Source organism: Pinus tabuliformis, chromosome 2_2 (assembly GCF_031772625.1).
Source record: "Pinus tabuliformis cultivar Carrire ecotype Pingquan chromosome 2_2, CPIR1, whole genome shotgun sequence".
NCBI classification, from domain to species: domain Eukaryota; kingdom Viridiplantae; phylum Streptophyta; class Pinopsida; order Pinales; family Pinaceae; genus Pinus; species Pinus tabuliformis.
In genome coordinates, this window is record NC_142300.1 from 1,135,533,823 (window position 1) to 1,135,555,551 (window position 21,729).

General features: G+C 35.4%; 1 pseudogene across 1 annotated transcript; it reads right to left on the minus strand.

The window, feature by feature from the left end:
* Positions 1–5,009: 5,009 nt before the first annotated feature.
* Positions 5,010–7,130, minus strand: LOC149197393 (membrane protein PM19L-like; annotated as a pseudogene). Its single transcript, XR_016254759.1, has 4 exons — positions 6,584–7,130; positions 6,246–6,468; positions 5,614–5,659; positions 5,010–5,519 (listed from the first exon to the last, which is right to left on the minus strand). The product of XR_016254759.1 is annotated as a membrane protein PM19L-like (transcript).
* Between the last annotated feature and the right edge of the window lie 14,599 nt (positions 7,131–21,729).

Here is a 21,729-nt window from a genome sequence, read left to right on the forward strand (position 1 = left end):
ACTCCACAAGCCATATGTCTGTTCATACAATAATCTTTCACCTCCCTCCATGTGGAGTCTCCAGCCTCTTTATAGGCCTCATACATACAATACCATGGGTCATTACCATGGTTCCGTGCGAAGGAAGCCAAAATAGGTTTGTTGGGCCTTGAGATCTAAGAATTTCATTCTTTTTGGGATTGTCTCGGTTCTAGCCTTACATGGGGATGCTTTGGAACACTTTGATGGATAGTGAAAGATCCAAACCAATGGTCATTTGCCTGATGTCACAAAATGACGTGTAACATAAACTCAAAGCCATTAAAATCCCTAAAAACTACAAAATACTTTTATAATGCGAGTTACATAAATCAATTAACGTTATGTAATAAACATCAATTAACGTTATGTAATAAACATTGAATGACTTATGTCTAATTACTTTGCATTATTGATAATTTGATCGTACCAAATTTTATTGTGTCAAAATAAATAAAGAATTTTTTATAATTGGAAACATAAGAAATATGTTCATTCAAATTTTATTCTTAAAATAAAAATGTGAATTTTATTAAATTTTAATTTTAATATATTAAAAAATCAAACCATAAAATGGAGTATATATATCTTTGTAGATTTAGTAATTCAAACATTAAGTCAAAAAAATCCCTTATCACATAAATAAAAGAATCTCAAATTAAATTATTATTATACAATAAATAGAAATAAATAAACTTAATTTTAAAAACATACAATTGTTTTCTATTTTTTAAACATAAAATATAGATTAAAAAAAGCTTTAGTAATTCAAATATTAAGTCAAGGAATCCTTATTACATAAAAAAGGAATCTCAAATTAAATTATTATTATAAAATAAATAAAATTAATAAACTTAATTCTAAAATTTTATAATTATTTTAATTCATTTTATTTTCCTTAAACATAAAAATATACACTAAAACTTAAAATCCTTACTTTTGACCATAAAAATCTACTCACTTGAGAATAATATGTTATTTTAAATGATATGGTGAAAGTCATTTTAAATTAATAAGTAATTTTAGATGATGTAATGAAAATATGATAGCGTGTCTCTCAAGTCATTTTAATTACATCATCAATAGATCGTGAAAGTCATTTTAAGCTAATAAATTCTTTTATCATTTTAGGCAGCGTTGATAATATAATCGCTTGTACATCAAGTCATTCTAAGTACATCATCCATACATCAGTTTAAATGATGTAATATTTTAAACTAGTTTAAAAAATAAATCAATTTATATACATCTATAAATATAAACAAAAATTCTTTTATTTTAGAGCATGTGTTTGTTTGTAAAAGGGTATAGGCATTCGGCTGGAGTATGCCGTAAAACTGCTTCTGCTTGGCTAAGAGCTCGTCTTCCTCGGACGTAAGGAAACAGGTTAACGGCCCAAGACCGGAGGCATCTGGCAGGAGTGAAAGCCTGCTCCCTTACGGACCACCAGCGGGTTATTACAGGTGGCGTGGTTTTCCTTGATAACGGTGATGAGTCAAACCGACATTCGCGGATAGCAGCCAGAGATGGCTGTCCTCACTATTGTTTGACACCTGAGTTTGATAAGTTACCTTCGAAAAAAAAAAAGAAGGTATAGGCATTTTAAGTACATCATCCATACATCAGTTAAAATGATGTAGTATTTTAAACTAGTTTAAAATAATAAATCAATTTATATACCTCCATAAATATTAAAAATAATTTCCTTTATTTTAGAGCATGTTTTTGTTTGTAAAAGGGTATAGGTGAATAGGATCATGTACATAGTCAAATAGCTTAGCAGAAGCAACCCTGGTCTCACAAACAAGGGTTTGGGACCTCCTACACTAATAATTAAATATCTACTTTCTTAATTAAATATATACTTTCTTTATTATTATTACCATTAATTACTATTATTTTTCATAAATATTGCTATTTTTCGTAAATAAATAAAATGGGTTAAAACTTTAAAAATATGATTTGCTCTACCATAATCGATGAATCAAATTTTGGGCTTAGGATTCCATTTAGTGGATAATGGCCACCGATGTCAGACATGGCGGGCCTACGATTAAAATAGATGAGTGTGGCAGATGGGACATGCGAAAAAGACCCTGTCGCTCTTCATCCCTAGGGTTTGATTGACTCACACCACGGATCCATTCCGAGCATTTATGTTGTCGCTGTAAAGTCACCGCATCCGACTCAGATAAAACGATGGATCTAGAATTCGGCGGCAGCCAAAATATCAGCAAATCCGCGTCAGCAGCCATATTAAAATTACTAGATATTTTTTTAATGAAAGGTGACAAATATCGCAGTAAACTCATCAATATTGTACTAGAAGCGACAAATAATGACAACAAATAAATTTTAGGAGTTAGACCAATGAATTGTAGCTAAAAGTTGTTGGAATCTGGACAAAAAAATTTCAAAATTTTTTGTAGAGAGAGTGTTTGAATAGTGTTTTTGATGATAGAAATGGATTCAGCGTCATCCAAAAAGTCTAAAACACATAAAATTTTGAAGTTTAACAACTATAACTTGGATTTACAAAAATCTTTGCCGGATTTTCTCAAAATATATCCGGAATTTCCATAACTTTCCGGGCAATTCCTCTGCCTAGTTAGACTATGCATAAATATTATGTTACGAGGTTTTAATTGAGCGAGAGTTGTATATGTTTATAGTTCGATTTTGCCAAGTTCAAAATAGTTATAGGGTTTTTATTTGCCAAGGCCAAAATAGAACCGTAAGCATATACAACCTACTGCCAAGATCAAAATCTAACAGTAAAAATATACAGCCAACTGCCCCTCAATAGCCCTATAACATATGATTTATTTATTACATCTCACAGTGAAGTGAAGTGATAACTATTAAATATTCTATTAATCGTAGTATAAAGTATTTGAATTTAAAATTTTTGAGATTTGATTGTGTAAAATATTTGATTGTGTATAGGTATGTCTGTATAACATTTAGTGTTTTACTGTTTTTAAATTGGAGTTGTCTATAATGCGACTTTTTGAGATTGACAGAATCCGGCGGAAGAAATTGAGATGAAATCATGATTTGTTGCAGTTAAAATGGTTTTTAACTGCATATTCGGATTCAGCACCCTGAAAAACCCCTGGGACGGTTTCATTGTGCAGAAATTAGCTATCAAACTTGGATTCCAATAAATCACTGTTGGATTTTGACCGGAAAAATCGCCGGAAAGGCTTTAAAAGTAGCGTTAAAGACTATGTCTTTTAAATTTAATTAGGTATAATTTAATATATATTATTAAAATGTTAGATATAAATATATATTTCGCTGATAACTGGGTTGACTTCAAGTGGAAGTTAGCTAGTTTATGGGATGGAATGGAAGAATTATAGTGGAATGTTATTCCTGGTATTGCCCAGGGAAGAATTATAATGAACTGTTATTCTCAAAATTATAGAAAAATTATTCTAATTTAAAGATTTTTAAAATAAATTTAATTTTTTTAAAATAATTTCTATCTTTAACTATAATCACAACTTTTCATAAAAATAACTCCATCCTCAACTTCAAGTACAAACAACTTCAACTACAAACGCAACCCTCCCCTGAAATTCATATAAAATAATTAGAAAACAAATTCTAATTGTTTTTAGCTAAAACCCTACAATGACTTAGTTCATGCCTCCAATTGCTCTGCCAACAGTTTTTACTGAGGTTGATTCATTTTCCCATAGTCTAAACAATTTATTTTTCCTTTCTTTATTTAAACAATAGATTAATCTGGAAAAAAATATAGGTTGATTCATTTTCCCATAGTCTAAACAATTTATTTTTCCTTTCTTTATTTAAACAATAGATTAATCTGGAAAAAAATATAAAATTTCGTAAGATTATGACAAAATCTAGCAGAAATTTTTGAAAATCTATATTATAGCTGTCAAACTTCAGGGTTTAAGGTTTTGGATGCCCCAAAAATTTAGGATTTTGGAAACCCCAAGAGTTTAAGGTTTTGGAGACCCAGGGGAGTTTAAGATTTTGGAGACCCAAAAATTCTTGATAGAGCTGAATCTATTTCCACAATAAAAAAAATTATACACACTCCAACATTTTAGAAAAGAAATTAAAAAATCTAAAATAAGAAATTAAAAAATCTAAAATTTGTGACCCATTGATTTCATCCTTGTATAAAAATTTGTGACCCATTAATACTAAATCTGAAATTTGTGACCCATTGATTTCATCCTTACGTCTAAAAATTTGTGACCCACTGATTTTATCCTTTTATCAATGGCTGATTCTTGAAATATTCCGCAATCAGAGGCCTTATATCGATCAGTGAAATATTCCGTAATCAGAAACTTTCCAGAAGAATTTGTGACCCATTAATTTCATCCTTATATCGATTGCGGATTCGTGAAAGCCTTCCAGACCCATTAATTTCATCCTTATATCGAGTGCTGATTCGTGGAATGCCTTCGACGACCCATTGATTTCATCCTTGTATGGATTGCTGATTCCTGGAATATTCCGCTAACATAGGGAACCTGGACAGAGAAATCAATAAGCACAATCAGCATATTCATTCATTAATGTGTATCCATCATATAATTCTGGGTGCAGAACATTTTTCTGTATTAGAGAAAAATTCGGTATCAGTAACAGAGAAAAATCGGATATCAGTAAACTTGCATTTAGATCGAAGTGTTTTTTAACAGTGTCCTTAGAATTTAGATTTCATTCATACCATCTAAAAGTGACACAAAAATCTGAATCATGAAAACTCTCAAATTTATACAAGAAGATAAGACGACCCCAAACTTCCATGGCTTGCTTGTCAGAATACGTGCAAGCTGAAGCACTCTTGCCTGTTAAAAATAATATGTAGTGAAGGATTAATGATTCATAAAATATTAACCCCTTATTCCATTATAAAGAACAGAGGGCAGTAAGGAGATAATAAGGCGATGCACAAGTTCTCATTCAGCTTTTCATGAAAAACCTGTAAGCCTGCGCACAAATTTTTGTTGAAGAGAAACAGCTTTTTTATTATGATGCAATAGGAGAAGATCGATTTACATATTAACGAGTTGCAACTCGCACATCTGACAACAAATTTACAATAAATTTGATTGCTCTTTACTTAATGTATAGAAACCCTACCCCAATCAACAAACCTATGGTATAGGCAAACAAAACTTCACATAATTTTGCACAAATTCAGAGCTGATTATCATGTATCTGACTCCAAAACTGAACCACTCCCAATATATCACAAGCATTCATTTACTAGTCACACAACACAAAACCCTCCCCTGAAGATTACAAGCTGTATTTTACAGAGTATAGACCATTCAAGGTTAAACAGAAGAGCCCGCAGGCGTGCTTCCTTTTCGAGGCTCTGCTGTAGTTGTGGCCACGTAGGGGTCCTGGTAAGAACCGTAATTCCCTCCGAAGTATCCTCCATGAATGACTAAAATGTAGAAGAGTTGTGTCCCAGACAAAATAATAAGAAATGACTCCAACGTTATCTGCAAGAATACAAATTAAAGTTACCAAATGTTCATATAAAATGCCATAGAGTATTTGAATGAAGTTAAGATGAAATAATATGCTAATACATACCAGCTTTGCATTTCGGCCGCCGATATGGATCTCCTTACATGCCAACCTGCAGTTTTGTCATGAAAAATTAATTAGACCATCTCCAATCTTCATTTCATACCATAATCATAATTAACTAGCCACTATATGGAGGGTTGCAATTGAGGATAAAGAGAGTTCATTGGCTCTGAAGCAGCAAGGAACCACAATCCTAACCATGAGAATGGCCTATATTAAAGAATTAATCTCACTCTTGTTTGTCAAATTTTAGAATACCTTGGGAATTGCAGTCAAGATAAGGATGGCTTTGTTTGAAGCTCATACAAACTATATCTATCCATATATACTATGGTTGCAGTATACTAATCTCACCCCTATTCATCAAATTTTGAAATAACTAAAAAATTTCTATGGTTGCAATATACTAATCTCACCCCTGTTCATCAAATTTTGAAATAACTTAGAAATTGTCATCTAGATAAGGATCCCTTTGTTTCAACCTCATGTAAACTATATCTATTCATATATACTATGGTTGCAGTATACTAATCTTACCCCATTACTCGAAATCTACAATGGAGATAAAGATTACTCTGTTTCAAGTTCATATAAACTATATCTATCCATATGGATTATGGTTGCAGTATATATACCCCATGGCCAATAGAGTGAGGCTCCAAGCTGTCATGGCTGATGAAGCACTGGAAGCCAAACTCTCTGCAGTCCAAAATCGGAGGTGATGGAGTCCTGAGAGGCATCAACCATCTCCCACCACAGCTGCTATCAAAGCAAAGATAACCATGAACCCTGTAGCTTCATTCCCATTGGGAAAATACACTGGAGAAAACCCCATAGGTAGAGTACTTCCTCCAGCACCTGAAGTTTTCATCAAACAATAAATCAGACAGACACCAAACCACAAGAAGATGCTATGCATAGAAGCCCAAGAAAACACCCACATATGTATATTTAGGTTAGAGATTAATAATACCAATGAAGTAATGGTGATCGACGGCCTTGTTAAGAGCCCATCCAGCAATAGCAGCCACGATTACATACATGCAGAAATTCAGCAGCAGGAGAAAACCTGCTGAAGATTTCACCGCTCCGAACACCATTATGGACTGCTAAACAAATTAAAAATAACAATCAACCCGACCTAACTTTGGAGATGGAAAAATACGAATTACCAATCTGTGCTATACACTCAAGGCTTAATTTGCAGACCAAGCTAACAATACTGGCAGCTAGAGACACACAGGGATTAGTTAAATACTAGAGCACACGAGTACTAAGGAAAATTCCCGAGCATGGACTACAAATTCCGTGCAGTTCCTGGACTCCTAGGATCAGCGATGACTTCAAGACTCTCCAGAGACTTCTGCAGATATCTTCTCAGGGTAGTGCTACGTATTTAAGGATGTTGAAAGAGCGAGCCAGCAAGGACAGACAGCGGGTTGTGCCCCCACAAATTGGAAAGGAACAGAATTGGTGTTTATCCAACGGTCAATGACTTGCTTGACAAGAAGCCCAAGGCAGAGTAGCCGGAAATATAGGTGGGTGTCGTCTTCAAAGCTTTCAGCGCCACCATCTGTCCATCCATGGCAGGCTTGGAGCAAGTAGTTAGAAATGCAGGCGTTCTCCCTTCATTAAAGGCAAAATGGGTTGTGAATTTCGATTGGAATAGAATCATAGAGGAGATTTGGCCACGAAAGCATGCAATTCTTTAAATTATTTTTTCTAACATTTTCAAATTGATTTGAATCATGTCTCTGTACTTAAATATTAATTGATGTTTTCAATAGTTCTTGAATGATGATTCCCCATAGTAATGAGTTGCTTGTGGGTTTCAATTCCTTTTATAGAATAGAATATAAGGGACTAACTCACAACTAGGTGAGGTTAATCATGATTAATGAAAGGTTTTTAAATATATCAAGTTGGGTAATTACAACCAAATGTTAGGTGAACGTTTTCAATTTTTTTTCTTCCACTTGTTCTAATATTTATCATTATCATTGTATAATTAGGTACTAAAAAACCATTAGCTCTGCAAATATCCATTCACACAACTTGAACTGTGGGCCTGTGGGCCTCAGTGCATTCATCAGTACCAAAATTTCAAACTCACCAGATAAAACATTTTCCTCGGCGGTTCTGTTGTTAGGGTAGATCTATGGGCGCAACTTGGATTCAGAATCCTATCGTGTTCTTCCACGTGATGACTGGAGGGAATATAAAATGCTACCAGGAGTACCTGTTGCATTAAAAGAGGAGAAAGCATTCTCTAGATGGCAAGCTGTCGATGGCAAATTCCTGTGGTGTGTCACGTTGTCAATGGTGAATTCGGGTGTCGTGTCAAATCAGATAGACAGGGAAGGGGAAAATTATACCAAGAGTTAAAGAACTATTTTTTCTCTTCTTCAACCAGACCTAACTTGAGGACTAATCAAAATGAATGTAAATCCACTCTAAATTTATTATTTCATTAAGTTTTATTTTAACTAAATTAATAATAATATGAAAAATTACTCACTTTCGTATCATGATATTATCACTATGATATCATCGACCTAACATTTTAGCCATCAATATAAATTATTTAATTTCATATTAATTAATATCATATAAATTTAAAAATAAATAATTAAATATATTTGTTTATAATTTAAAAGTATATTTAAAAAACTAGATATATCTATAATCTATAATTTAGTAAGGGTTAATATATCTCAAGTCACATCAAAGTGGATCTTATTACAAAAGGTTAATATGTTGCTTGTAGGAAATGAAAGTGGATCTCTATCTTAGAGGAGTCTAACCTTCTAGCCTTATAACAAAGGGCCAACATGTCACTTGTAGGAATTGAACATAGCTGGGGGAGTCTAACCTGCTAGCCTTATCACAAAAGGCTAACTTGTTGCTTGTAGGAACTGAACTCAGGTGGGAATGAGAACAAACACTCATGCCAACCACCCAAGCTATGAACCCTAGACTATGTGTGTGTGTTTATGGAAAGTGATACCATCAGTATTCCAACAACAATATTATAACCTTGGAAGTCTCAACTTTAATATGTGAACTCAGGGTTTGTAAAAACTTAAGAGGTATAATGCACTATATATGCAAGTGACATTTTTTTCTTAATCCTCAATGGACACAAACCTATGAAAGAAACTATTCATCCTAATTAAGTGGAAGGGGTAGTCATGTAAATCAATAGTCATTCAACTCAGCTTACTCTTGCAAGAGTGTTGGCATTATGACACAGGTTTGGCACTATGACACAGGTCTTGTCCTTAATGGCAACTCACTCAGATGACATATCACAGTTCAGGCTCTCAGAATGAAAGAAAAAGAGATATACGCAGTTTCCACCTAACCAAGCTGCGTATACACGCGGGATCACTGATCAAAATTTGCATATGCGTATGCACGCACTTTAACGCACAGAAAAGCATGTATATGTGGGAAAACTCGTTTTTAGTCCATGGTATTTGGTCTTTGGTATTTAGACCTATGGTTTTGGAGCATGGTATCTCATCCGAAGTGTTGAACCCAGGTATTTGGACCCAGGTATTGGTTCTAAGTGGTTTTGGACCATGGTATTGAGTAAAGCCTATGACTATAAAAGGGGAAGGAGATCATTAAGCAAATTCACTTGAGGATTGAATATCTTATGAAGAGCAAGATCTAGAATACTGGTCATTGGGTTATGTTGCATAGCTGGATCTAAACCAAGGAGGAACTTGAGCGCTAGAAGAAGGATAAGTTCTATTGATGGGTCAAGATCTTAAGGCTTGAATTGTAGTATTTTTGTGTGACTTTGATCTATTATATTCCGTGCATGCCTTGATCTATAAATTTGATAATCTGGGTATAACTGATGTCTGAATAATTGAAAAGGGTAAATTATCTTTTATAGATCTGTACGTAGGTTCAACACAACAAAGGCGCGTATACACACTGGTTTGGTAATTCAAAACAACGTATATGCTGGTTTGCCTTAATACAGAAGCGTATGCACGCAAGTTCTTCATCTTGAAGTAGCGTACGTCTCATAAAAATGTTTTAGCTACTTTTGTTTATTGCTACAGTATTCTAGGTTCAGGATTGGTGTCCGGTTACTGTTACTGTATTCTGGTTACAGCATTCAGAGAAGTGATTGATTGATTCAGTTTTGGTTGGTGCAAAGGGGATTGGTTGACGCAGATGTATTTGATGTTTGATTGATGTTACTTATGGATCCAATATGAAAATTTATGAAACGTGGTCCCTGGAAGAAAAGAGAAGGTTGTAGCCTTCTGCAGGTAGAAGCCTGCGTACCGGTATAAGACTGCGCTAGTACAGAAATATTGTAAAAAGAAGTTTCTTATTAACAAGAAGATAGAGAAGCATTGCGCAGGTGGTTTTCACCCACATTGGGTTTCCACCTTATATCTTGTGTTCATATGTGTGATGATCTGTTCTGTTTACTGCACCTATTTACTATCTTTATGGTTAATGAAGTTCTGATGCACTGGTTAAAGATCAAATAGATTAATTAAATCTTAAGTTTACTGAATATATGCTAGTTGCTGTAGACACAGTTGCATGTATACGCTGGTTTCCATATCTGAAGTAGCGTATATCTAAGTTTGAAAATGAAAAATTATTTGACTTAATAATACTGATTCACCTCCCCTCTCAGTATTATTTCCAACAATTGGTATCAGGGAAGGTCCTTCAGAAGAAGCTTGATCGCTTGAAGGAAGATCTATCATCATGAGAAACTATGGAAAGGAGGCATCCCTCAGTCCACCAATCTTTGATGGGAGCAACTTCATCTATTGGAAGGTAAGAACCATAACCTCTCTTCAATCTCTTGCTGCAGAAGTTTGGGATATCATGGAAGGAGGATACACATTCCCATCAGCAACTCCTACAGATACAGCTAGTAAAAAGCAGTATGAAACAAATGCAAAGGCTGTCAATACTCTATTGGGGAGTCTATCTCAATCAGAATTCGTCAAGGTTATGCAGCTCAAAACCGCCAAAGAAATATGGGACAAGATCATTCTAAGCTATGAAGGAGATGATCAGGTAAAACATGCAAAACTACAATCTCTCAGAATTCAATATGAAACTCTCAGAATGCACAATGATGAAAGTGTGGCTAATTATTTCTTACGTATAGATGAGATTGTTAATCGCATGAAAAACTTGGGTGAAGAAATAAAAGAAGTTACTTTAGTTGAAAAAGTTCTAAGATCTTTGTCTTCTAAGTTTGAATCAAAAGTTTCTACCATAGAAGAAAAGCAGAATCTTCAGAGTATTACTATGTCACAGCTGCACAGAATCCTAACTGCTTTCGAAATGAGAAAAGGGGGACCATCAGACATGAGAGAAGCTGCATTCAAAGCTTCAAGAAAAGGAGAATACAATGAGTCAAGGCATACATCAGAAGAAGAGGAAGAATTAAACTTTTTCAAGAACCTTCAACAGGGTTCTAGAAGATTTAGAGGTAAGCTAACTTTCAAATGTTTTTCTCGTGGGAGAGTCGGTCACTATGCAACCAAATGTCCTCATAAAGATAAGCTTGATAAAGGTAAGGAACCAGTTAAATGGAATAGAAAACAGAATGTAAGTAGGAAGAGCTATTATACACATGAAGACAGTGATGGACTTTCAAATAGTGATGAAGATGAACATGGTAATGATTATAGACTTTTGATAGCTTTTGAAGATGATGATTTCTTGGATGCTATAGATGAAGATGATCTCTATGAAGAAATTTCTAAACTTAAAATTTGTTTAGAAGAAAAGAATATGATCATAGATACTCTGACATTCCAACTTGATGAAAGGGAAAAACACAATGAAAAGTTAGAATGTGAAATTGTGGGACTTAGAAAATATATTGAGAAAACAAAAACTCTTAATCTTAGATTTGCTAAAGGATCTAAAACTTTAGATGAGATTATCAAAGTGCAGCGTTCTCCTCTAATCAAGATAGGTCTTGGATATACTAAAGAAGCATCTCAAGCACATAAGCCATCCACCTCCAAAAGTTATCTTGATGCAACAAGGAGAAGTGAATAGGTAATGACAAATCACATCAGCAAAGGCATAAAACAGATCACCAAGTAAATCGAGGTCAATCTACTTCAAGGATGAACAGAAGCTACAACCAACCACAGGTAAATCATTCTCAATTTGCCTCAAGAATGAATGTCAATGGAAACTACAATCACCTGGATGGTAGATTTGATAATTGCAGGAATTTCTTTAATGGCCAATGTTTTTCATGTCATAACTTTGGACACAAAGCTGCTCAATGTGTTGCCTACAAGACCATCATGACTCGAGAAGCACAAAATCAAAGGAGCATGACTGGGATCATGAAGAGGACCTACAGTAACTTTTCTACTCTTGAAAATGAAATAGAATGCTCTATTTGTAACAACTTCGGCATGAAGATTCTGAATGCAGGAGTAAGTTTTGGCAAACATCTGAGAAGGAGCAACCTTCATTGGGTCTCAAAACATGGAGAAAGAAAGTGTAGAAATTTTGAATAATTAAACACTTATTCATAGAGATTATCCCGATTATACACTATTGCAGAATACATGCATAATACATAACCTCCTCTACGTTGATCATCAATTTTGCAGCATTAAAAACAATGAAACATCAATCGCATGCGCACATTAACACAGTATGTAACCCGGGAAAGCATACATCTGAAAACCCACACTATCCGTATATTATAATGATTGAGAACATGTAACAATACATAGTACAATACTCCTCACAAGTACTCAGTACTATCTCCACCTGTTACACACAAACTAGCTCAAATCTGATGCCTCAAATCTCCTCCACTGTTTGCCTGCCTCTACTGCGCAATCCTGCATGAGAATAAATCAGTATGGCTGATCCAAACTCGCATTTTTCTTGGCTGAACCACGCAATCCTCATTGGAAATTACTCAATCCATGCATGTGCAAATCTCATGCACAACTATAGTCACAACTAATAGCAATCTCAACCTCTAACACCTGTCTCCACTGAACTGTCCATGCACTGAGTTAACTGATGTATTCTTTAGTTGCTTTATAAATTAATAATTAGTGAATTAATTAATAATTAATTCACATCACTCATCACTAGTGTATTTAGAGTTAAACTAAATACAACTAGTTCAACCAAGTCAAACTGAACACAACTCCATCAACTCCTCAATCAACTCCACCAAACTCAACCACATGAGTTCTAACTGAAGTCCATCATGCAATAGCTCAACTAACCCATAAGAAAAGCGTATTTCCTTCTAACAGCTGCATGTGCCACATCTGTAGCTCAAACTGAAGTGCTCCAAGAGGATAAGATAATGTTTATAGTCCAAATATTATTATGAGCTAATAATATTCGATTGTTCTATTTTTAGCCTAGCAGTCTAAAAATAGAAACCGCCCATATGTCTAAAAATAAAAGTCCATCTATTTTTACCAACATGACCAATCATCCACAAATAGCATACTGTAACTCATAGACCATGATCCATATGTCTAAAAATAGACATAGTCTAAAAATAGACTTTGCGCCAAAAATAGCCTGCGGGCTAACTTAGTGAAGGCGACTTCTTTCCACTAAGCTCCATCATCTTGTTGCATTCTCAATAGAAAGAACTGCAACTAGAAAGATGTGGTATAGCATTATATGCGGAAGGACAGGAAAATCAGTGGTACATCGATAGTGGATGTTCGAAACATATGACAGGTGATAAAGAAAAACTTCAGTCGTATAGTGCCTTAGAAAAGGAAAGGAAGGTCTTATTCGGAAAGGACACACCTGCACTCATAAAAGGTAAAGGTTCTGTTCTTTTGAAAGAAAAAGTCAAAGATGGAAATGTTGTGTATGTTGATGGCTTAAAGCATAACCTATTGAGTGTTAGCCAAATGTGTGATCAAGGAAATGAGGTAATATTTTGATCAAATGGATGTATTTTTCGTGAGCTTGATATAGGAGAAATAGTGATCAAAGGCATAAGAACTCCAAATAATTTATACATACTCAAGGGAGGACAACAACAATGCTATATAAGCAAGAATGATGAACACTGGCTATGGCACAAAAGATTGGGGCATCTAAGCTTCTCTCGGATAAGGAAAGCATGCAAATATTAGGCGGTTCGTGATCTCCCTGACATTAGAATTCCAGACAATACAATATGCAAATCATGTCAGTTTGGAAAGCAAACCAGAACTAATTTCCTTGAAAAGGAAGGATCAACTAGTAAGCCACTTGAACTTGTCCATACTGATTTATGTGGTCCATCAAGGAAAAAATCACCTCAAGGAGAAGAATACTTTATATTGTTCATTGACGATTTTTCCAGGATGTGTTGGATAGGACTTCTGAAGCATAAAGACAAAGCTTTCAAAAAGTTCAAAGCTTTCAAAGCCTTGGTTGAAAATGAATCAGATCGCAGAGTCAAATGCCTCAAGTCTAATCGAGGAGGGGAATTTACCTTAGATTAATTTTTCAACTTTTGTGAAGAACATGGAATAAGAAGGGAATTCTCTATTGCAAGGACTCCTCAGCAAAATGGAGTAGTGGAAAGAATGAACAGAACGGTTCAACAAATGGCTCGTGCTATGCTTGATGAATCTACAACTCCTGCAACCTTCTGGGGTGAAGCTGCATTTTCTGCCGTTACTATTCTCAACAAAACAAACGTTCAGGTAAGCAACACTCAAACTCCTCATGAACTATGGTATGGTAAGACTCCTGTGGTAAAATAATTCAAAGTTTTTGGAAGAAAATGTTACATTAAAAGGACTGATGAAAATCTTGGCAAGTTTGAACCTAGAGCAGATGAAGGCATTCTCCTTGGTTACTCTTCCTGAAGTAAAGGATATAAGTGCTACAATAAAAGACTTGGAGAAATTGTTGAAAGTATTGATGTAGTGGTTGATGAAGCAGGTGACAATCCAAAGCAGATAAAAACAGAAGATTTTGAAGATGAAGATGACCATCTTTCCACTTCAAATCAGACTAATGATGAAGAAGAAACCTATGAGGCACCAGAAGAATAGATAAGGGTAGAAGAAAAGACTCTATCCAGGTATGTACAGAAGAATCATCTAGAGACTCAGATTTTGGGGTAGAAAGAGGCAGGTGTTTAAACAAGGAGAACTATAATAGAAGCTTCAAGCTATCTAGCATTGCTCTCCTCCGTTGAACCATGAAATGTAAGTGAAGCATGAAAAGATGAATGCTGGGTCAAAGCTATGAATGAAGGACTTGAGTAGAGGAAAAGAATAACACTTGGGAATTGGTTCCTAGACCTAATGATAAGAATGTCATAGGGACCAAATGGATATTCAAAAACAAGCTAAATGAAAATGGAGATGTTATTAGAAACAAGGCCAGACTTGTTTGTAAGGGGTATGCTCAACAAGAGGGTATAGACTTTGAAGAAACTTTTGCAACGGTTGTTAGACTTGAAGCCATAAGAGTGTTCCTTGCTCTTTCTAGCTTTCAGAAGTTCAAAGTATATCAAATGGATGTGAAATCTGCCTTTCTAAATGGAGACTTAGAAGAAGAAGTGTATATTGAGCAACCAGATGGATTCATCCTTGGAAATGATCCAAAATTTATATGTAGACTTAAGAAGGCACTCTATGGTCTTAAACAGGCTCCAAGGGCTTGGTATTATCGTTTGGAAAAATACCTCCATCAACAAGGTTTTTCAAAAGGATCAGCAGATAGCAATCTATATATAAAAATTGATAGTGATAAATTGCCAATACTTGTTGTGTATGTTGATGATATCATCTTTGGTAGCAATGAAGAAGCCATGAGTCAAAACTTTGCTTTGGTGATGCAGAAAGAATTTGAAATGTCCCTGCTTGGTGAGCTGACATATTTTCTTGGTTTACAAGTCCAACAAACAAAGATGGTATCTTTCTATCACAAACCAAGTACCTCAAGAAGATATTGAAGAAATGGCATGGAAGATTTGAAACTAGTATGTACCCCTATGGTAACAGGATGTAGACTCAGCGCAAATGATGATTTAGCAGTACATCAACCAACCTATAGATCCATGATTGTTAGTCTACTCTATTTGACAGGTACCTGACCAGACATCATGCATGCAGTGGGAATAGTTGGAATATTCCAGGCAAATCCAAAAGAAGCACACCTTTAGGCGGTTAAAAGGATTTTCAAATATCTTCAAGGAACACAAAACTATGGCTTATGGTATCCTAGAAGTACAGATATCACACTTCATGCGTACACAGATGCAGATTGGGCAAGAAGCGTGGATGACAGAAAAAGCACTAGTGGTGGTGCATTCTTTATGGGTTCCAGATTAGTATCTTGGTTCAGCAAGAAACAAATTTCAATTGCATTATCTACAGTTGAAGCAGAATATGTGGCCACTGCATCTTGCTGCACTCAACTCCTTTGGATGATGAAAACTTTGCAAGACTTTCAAATAATTTGTACTCCACCTATCTCCATTTTATGTGATAATACAAGTGCAATCAGTATTTCAAAGAATCCAGTTATGCATTCAAAGACCAAGCACATTCCTATCAAATATCATTTTCTCCGGAACAAGTGCTTGACCAAAGGTCAAATTGGAGTATGATTCCTCCAAGGAATAGGTTGCTAATATATTCACCAAACCACTGCCCAGGGAGAAATTTGAATACCTCAGATAGAAGCTGGGAGTAGTTGATGCATCATCTTGCTATTGAAACTTATCTGTTTCAGAGAAAAGTGGTTGTACGCAAGTTTCATGAGGATCATCCATGTACATACGCCGATTTCAATGGATATAGTCGCGTATATGTTGATTTGAAGAAAAACAATGGGCTAGACTTAGGATGAAAAGAGTTTGACATGGGTCTGACAGAGACCATCTGGCACAGGTTTAGGGGGAGCATATACTTCTAATAATGCATTGTTGGCATTATCTTAGAAGATATTGGTTCAATTTCACAATTTGTTTTTGGTTTCAGGTGGAACAGGTGTTGAGGGAGAACATGGTTGCTGGTCTGAATAATGATTGACAGATGCTGCTAATGATAGTTGTTGATGATTATCATAGTCTTGTTGTAGATATTTTGTCTCTATGTCATGTATATCTTTTATCATCAAGGCCATGTAATGACCTATTTTGTTTCCCCACTATGCCTGGGATGGATGATGTAATGTTCTTGTTTTATCATGTGTAAACTTTTGGTGTATCCCCACTTGGTTGGGAGGTGGATGTATGTATGAGTCTTTGGTGATAGGAAGGTCATTTATAGAGTCATGTTATTTCTTGTAGAACATCTTTTTGCAGACCTTTCCTACAGTCAGGGGGAGCATGGACAGCATAGCAGAACAGAAGATTTCAGCATGTACTCAGGGGAAGCATCACCCTTTGCCCTTGATGACAAAGGGGGAGAGTGACTTGGAGTGACTTGGGGTTGCCATCAAGTCCAAAGGGGGAGATTGTTGGCATTATGACACAGGTTTGGCACTATGACACAGGTGTTGTCCTTGATGGCAACTCACTTAGATGACAGATCACAGTTTAGGATCTCAGAATGAAAGAAAAAGAGATATACGCAGTTTCCTCTTAACCAAGCCGCATATACACATGGGATCATCGATCAAAAGTCACATATGCATATGCACGCACTTTCATGCATGAAAAGAGTGTACATGTGGGAAACTCATTTTTAGTCCATGGTATTTGGTCCTTGGTATTTGGACCTATGGTTTTAGACCATAGTATCTCGTCTGAAGTGTTGAACCCAGGTATTTGTACCCAGATTTTGGTTCTAAGTGGTTTTGGACCATGGTATTGAGTAAGGCCTATGACTATAAAAGGGGAAGGAGATCATTAGGCAAATTCACTAAAGGATTGAATATCTTATGAAGAGAAAGATTTAGAATACTGGTCATTGGGTTATGGTGCATAGCTGGATCTCAACCAAGGAGGAACCTGAGCGCCAGAAGAAGGATAAGTTCTATTGATGGGTCAAGATCTTAAGGCTTGAATTGTAGTATCTTTGTGTGATTTTCATCTGTTATATTTGGCGCATGACTTGATCTATAAATCTGATAATTTGGGTATAACTGATGTTTGAATAATTGAAAAGGGTAAATTATCTTTTATAGATCTATATGCAGGTTTTGCATAGCAAAGGTGCATATACACGCTGGTTCGGTAATTCAAAACAGCGTATATGCTAGTTTGCCTTAATACAGAAGTGTATGCATGCAGGTTCTTCATATTGAAGTAGCGTACGTCTCATAAAATACGTTTTAGCTGCTATTGTTTATTGCTGCAGTATTGTATGTTTTAGGATTGGTGTCTGGTTACTATTACTGTATTATGCTTACAACATTCAGAGAAGTGATTGATTGATTTGGTTTTGGTTGGTGCAAAGGGGATTGCTTGATGCAAGTATATTTGATGTTTGCTTGATGTTACTTATGGATCCAATTTGAAAATTTATGAAACGTGGTCCCTGGAAGAAAAGAGAAGGTTGTAGCCTTCTGTAGGTCAGCACCTACGTACTAGTACATCAGCTAGTACAAGAGCTAAGGGGGTTGTATCTCCCTTCCAGGAGAAGCTAGAGAACGAGAGAAGGTTGTAGCCTTCTGTAGGTAGAAGCCTATGTACTGGTATAAGACTGCACCAGTACAGAAATATTGTAAAAAGAATTTTCTTATTAACAAGAAGATAGAGAAGCATTACAGCAGGTGGTTTTCACCCACATTGGGATTTCACCTTATATCTTGTGTTCATATGTGTGATGATCTGTTTTGTTTACTGCACCTGTTTACTGTCCTTATGGTTAATGAAGTTCTGATGCACTAATTAAAGATCAAATAGATTAATTAAATCTTAAGTTTACTGAATATATGTTAGTTGATGTAGACACAGTTGCATGTATATGCTGGTTTCCATATCTGAAGTAGCGTATATCTAAGTTTGAAAATGAAAAATTATTTGACTTGATAATACTGATTCACCCCCCCTCTTAGTATTATTTCCAACAAAGAGGTGAGAATGCAAGAATTAAAGTTGCAAGAAACGAAGTACATAAAATAAAGTCGCATGAAACAAAGTATAGGAAATAAAGTTACAGGAAATGAAGACTATGTTATGTTGCAATGAAAATAACTACACTACAATTGCAAGGAAATCAACCCTACCCTGCTTTTGTGGAGAAGCAAATCAATCCACATAGAAAACAATGATATAGTAATTTGTGACTATAATGTAATCATGTAGATATGGAAATTTATTCTCAACCTTCCTTCATTCACTAATTCATGTCTAAGATGACTATTCAATGTGTCCTTCAAATGAACAACATAAAACCATAAGAAATAATGCAAAACTAAAACTATGAAACATGTTTAATAAGAAACTGTGTAATTCTACCCTAAACATTGTATTTCTATAGGAAACTTCCCAAAATTGAGCTAAGTGCAACAAATTGATGAAAGAAAGCTAACAAGTGATAAAGGGAGTTACTTCTAGCACATGCAACTCATGATAACAACTCAATGATTGAAAAACATCAAATTCCTAAGTACGTAGAAGAAATTTCAAGATGCATTATTCATTGAACTTAACTATAACAACAACAGAATTGATGATATCCTAAGAAATAAACATTGAAATGAATTATGGAAAGTAAAAGAGGGTTTCCAGAACATCTATCGGTGGGCCCTCCCCAAGGTGATTAAGAACCTGGGTGAGATTCTAACATATGAAAGCAATTGTTCTTCATAATCAAGTGGAAGGGGTGGTCATATAGATCAACAATCATTCAACTTAGCTTACTCATGCAAGAGATTTGACTGCAAGAATTAAAGATGCAAGAAACAAGGTATAGGAAATTAAGTTGCAGGAAACAAAGTACATGAAATAAAATTGCATGAAAAGAAGACTATACTATTTTGCAATCAAAATAACTACACTACAATTGCAAAGAAATAAACCTTACCTAAATTTTGCAGAAAAGCAAATCAATCCACAAAGAAAACAATAATAAAGCAATCTATAACTATAATGTAATCATGTTAGTGTGAAAATTCCTTCTCAACCTCCCTTCATTCACTAGATCATGTCTAAGATGACTATTCAAGGTATCCTTCAAATGAACAACATAAAACCATGAGAAATAATGCAAAACTAAAGTTATCAAACCTAATCTACAAGAAGCTTTGTAGTTCTACATGAAAACTTGTAGTTCTACAGGAAACTTCTTAGGATTGAGTGTCAAAAAAATTGATGAAAGGAAGCTAACAAGTGATAAAGGAAGTCACTTCTAGCACATGTAACTCATGATAACAACTTATTAATTCAAAAGCATCAAATTCCTCAGTATCTACAAGAATTGTCAAGATGCACTATTCACTAAAATTAATTGTAACTGTTATACTCCTATACCAATAGGTGTCATATTTCATGATTGACTTATTGAGCTCTGTAATATGTTCATCTCTTTCCTTGTTGCAAAGGTTTTCCATATTATCAAAAAATCAAAAAATGTAAAAAATGTAAAGAGGGTATGCCCTAAAAGAAAAATCAAAGGGTAAAAAGAATAAAATGGTCAAAAAAGTAAAAGAAATGAACCCCAAACAAAGAAAGACCAGGAAAGTGTGCAAGTCCAAAATGCCACTACTTTTTCATTTTCTGTAATAAAGCATTGTGTGCAACTTGTTAATTCATGCCACAATTGATGAATGGCCAAACAACTTAATCTTGGCTAGTTCATGTTTGAATTTCCTGTTTTAGAGATAGAGAATAAAAATCTGACCAAACTGTTTAATCTTGGCAGATAAGTAGATAGGTAGAGAAGAAAAGGAGCTCAACAGTTTAATCTGAGCCCTTCGATGTTATAAGTGCAAACTTAGGTAGGCTTACCATGAAAAGAAAAGAAAGTTGATGAGAGTTTTCCAGTCTAAGTGCACCCAAGAAAGAAGAAAAATGCTAGCAAAGTAGGTAGGGTAGCTAGATTGGTGTTGCAGAATGATACTTGTGATAGATTTTGTTTCTAAAAATGTGTTAACTTTCACTATTATCACAAGTATAAGGCAGAATTTCATTTTGGAGCAGCTCAAGCAAGGCAAGGTTACATAACTAACTCCCCTTCATATTTTTCCCTAATCATTCACTAATTTCCCCCAAAGGTACTCAGATCTGCTTAATATCACTCACAAGTCACTTATTCCATTTCATCAATTGCCTAAGTAAATTCCTATTCTACTTAGGAAATTGGCCATATTTTCTATAATCACCTTTTTCCTTTAGCCTAAGTTTTTAACATTGGCTTAGCGCTTTCATTTCGAAATTCATATTAATTTATAACTCTTATTATATAAATCCCATGCAAATATTTCCCTTCCCCGTATTATGTGAACATAATAAAAAGCCCCAAATATTAATATTTCCTGCCCCGGTCGAATATGACCATAGTTACATTTCAACAGGGATTGATGAATTTGTTTGAAGTTCATTGAGAACCCTCCCTGCGCGCATAAAGGGATTAATTAACCCCCGGCTAATTAAATAACCAAACATCCCGCTAACCAATAGAAACACACCCAATACATTAAAATATTGTTTTATTATAAACCGGGCCCACACATTTAAACCTCCGCCATATTCCATAAGCGTCCACCGTCAGATCCCCACTCCACCATCCAATGGTCCGCATCCATTTCGTGCCACCCTTCATCGCTGCTGTTTAACTCGCAGGGGACTGGTGGTTTTGTCGCCGTACCAAGGACATGCATCGCGCTCCCGCTGTGATCAATGACCCTCTGTCCGAAACCGCCCAGCCCCAAAAGCGGTGCGGGCAAAACTGCTTACCACCGCCCCCCGCTGACATCACCCTCTGCTAACTTCACTGCCACGTCCGCCATCATCTGCCCCGTAACCCCGTTGACGTCATCCGTCCTTCAAATTCAAAATTGCTCGCCAATACTCCATTTTGTCAGAAAAGATTGAAAATATATCATTTTTTTGCTATATTTTGCTGCAAACGGTGCTCCGGGCGTAAAAGCAACTCAGTCCACTGTTCCAATTTTTTTAACTATCGCCCGACCAGCAAAGCTACAACAGCA